Source organism: Arachis ipaensis, chromosome B03, assembly GCF_000816755.2.
Source record: "Arachis ipaensis cultivar K30076 chromosome B03, Araip1.1, whole genome shotgun sequence".
NCBI classification, from domain to species: domain Eukaryota; kingdom Viridiplantae; phylum Streptophyta; class Magnoliopsida; order Fabales; family Fabaceae; genus Arachis; species Arachis ipaensis.
Window position 1 is genome coordinate 12,116,893 of NC_029787.2, and position 3,028 is coordinate 12,119,920.

Sequence of the window (3,028 nt, forward strand, 5' to 3'; positions counted from 1 at the left end):
TTATATTTGAGTATTTAATAATTATATTTAGGTACAAATGTACAATAATATAAAAATATTTTTATTTATTATATTAAAAATATCTTTTTTTAAAGTAAAAAAATCCTTAAAAAGTATATATTAGAGCTTGTAAAAAAAGAATATTTTTATTTTTACTATTAAATTTTGTCACGCTACAAAAAAAAAGGTTATTACTAGAGATGGCAACGGATCTATTGAGGCAGAAATCTCTCCTTCATTTCCTGTCTCGGTTTAGTAAAATGTTTTTGTCTCTACTCCATTTCCGTCACGAATCCTCGTTAATTTCTTCCACAGAAGAAGCGGATACTCGCAAGTACCCAAAGATAATTAAATATTATTAAGTTTAAATTTTTTTTAAAAATAATTAACATAATCATAATAAAATTTTATATAATTCAACTAAATATATCAAATTAAATATAATTCAAATATAAATTTAACAAAGACACAAAATTTTTAACATATAAATTAAAATAAAATGAATTAGAATTACTTATATAACTTTTATATATATAAGAACATTTAATTAAATTTTATTTGGTGAGATTTTGCAAGTTTCCATGGAGTGGATATTTAAATTTCACTTCCGTCCTCATTTATTCGTGAGACAGGTCTCTATCTCCGTAAAAATTTTGCGAGTTCAATTAACCTTCCCGACATAGATAATATTCTTTTGAAAAAGTCTCCAAACTTGCATTAATCACTGTCTATATAATATACTACTTTCATACTTTTATGATTCTTATTGTATATTTTGTTACTTGAATTATTTTAGTATGGGAAATGCTAGTTGTACAATATTAATCAGCCTTTAATCAGCCTTTAATCAGATTTAAATAATATTTAATTATTTTTTTAGTGTAATATGTTCCTATTTTGTAGATACATATCTATAATTAGATTTTAATTTAAATTTAAATTTTAAAACACACTCACTTCATTGGTGGTTACGGTGACTTTGCTTTACTTTCGTAACTTCACGTAACAGTTTTTTAAATTCCTTATTTTACGGGACATTCACACGCATTAGTGAATCCCAAACCAAAAAAGACGCTGCCAGCTCCATCTCGTCTTTATTGGTGAAGACTATCACCACCTTCCAGCTGAAGCACTCTCTCATTTTGCATTGGTGAAAGGTATCATTATTTTCCACACATGTGTTTATGTAATTTGTTAAGAAATATCATGTTCAACATTTTTAATTATATTTTAATTTAAACATAAAAACACTCTGCTGATTTAATTGGAACAAGGTTGATCTTATTTAATTTTATTAATAAAATTGTTGTAAATAAAGTACTTTTGATTAATAATATAATTAATCTTTTGATTTTTTATTCGATCAAATGAATATAATATTTATTATTTAAATTATTAGTTGAATTTTTTTCGATATTTATTAGTTTTTAAAATTATTATAATCAACAATTAATTTAAAATTGTGTTGTTATTTTTCGATTATAACACATCTAAGAGATTTTTACGATTTTGATGTGTTTTAAAATATTTTGTATATAATATCATACTATTAGATGTATTATCATTGAAAAGTAACGAAAAAATCCAAACCAATAATTTAAATAATAAATATTAGATGCATTTTATCGAATAAAAAATCAAAAGATTAATTGTATTATGTACGTTTTTATTTAAAAACTAGAATTTAACGATTTTGAAAACGTTTATATCTAAAAACTAGATTTTTATCATTTTAGATGTGTTTTAAGAATATTTTGTATATAATATCATACTATTAGATGTGTTATAATTGAAAAATAAAAACACAATTTTTTATGACTATACCAGCTACATCTTTTCTTATAAACTCTAGATTACTTTTTGCTTCTTTACTCAAACTAATTAAGTACACGTCCTGAATCGTAATCATCCACGCTAATTACTTGTACAAATTCTTATCTTTATTCTCATTCCAACAAATAGATGTATTTCTTTTAATTTCAGTGTAACCAGCTCATGCAACAAAAATAACATCTTTCAATCATTAACACACTACTAAATAGAACTTAATCATAATTTTTTTGCACCCATCAGAGTTAATCCATTCTAAAAAGTAAAAAACCTTTAGAATTTTAAAAGTTAAATTTTAAATTTTGAGTAATTTGAATTTTAGATGTGTATTTAAATTATAAAATATTATTATATTAAATATATTAAATTTAAAACAGAAATTTAAGATTTAAATTTTAAATGTTAGTTTGATTTAATTTGAATTTTAAATATGAATTTAATTCTTAAAGACACTAAATCTATTTACAATTGTTAGATATGTTAGTTTTATTTTGTTTGAATTACGATAAAAAAAGGCTGAAAATTGTACCATATTTAAAGGATACCTAGTTGAACCGTAATAATAATAATAATAATAATACTATTAAACTACTCTTCTACTTTAGTCCATGACAACAATAAAGAAGTATCGTGGCCCACAAATTCAGCCCAACAGGATACAAAAAATTCAATTTTAATTTTAGTCTTTATTATCTTATCTTTATCTTATCTTTAATTGTTCTTATCTTATCTTTATTTGCTTTTATCTTTCATAGAATAATGCTCTATATATATTTAGTTTTACCCTCATAATTTACAACACACTTCAGTACAATTCAATCAATCAACAATCAATAAAAGTTCTTTTCTTTGCTTTTCCTATTCTTTCACAATTTTATCATATTAAACTATACATAATTTACGACACAACGAATTTGCATGTGTCAATCAGGAAATCTCATTTAACAGGATTAAACTCTCAATATAATTTAGTGTTGTTAAAATAAAAATGTGTCGATCCTTCCCTTGAGAGAAACATGCATTCAATCACCCAAATAATGGTACTCAAGTTTGATTGAAAAACATTTTGAAAGGAAATATATTCTGTTACTCAACTTATTCTGTTACTCAACTGTACGTCTTTAGGGACGTAGATAAATAATAATAATAATAATAATCATCATCATCATCATCATCATCATCATCATCTTTTAAAAAG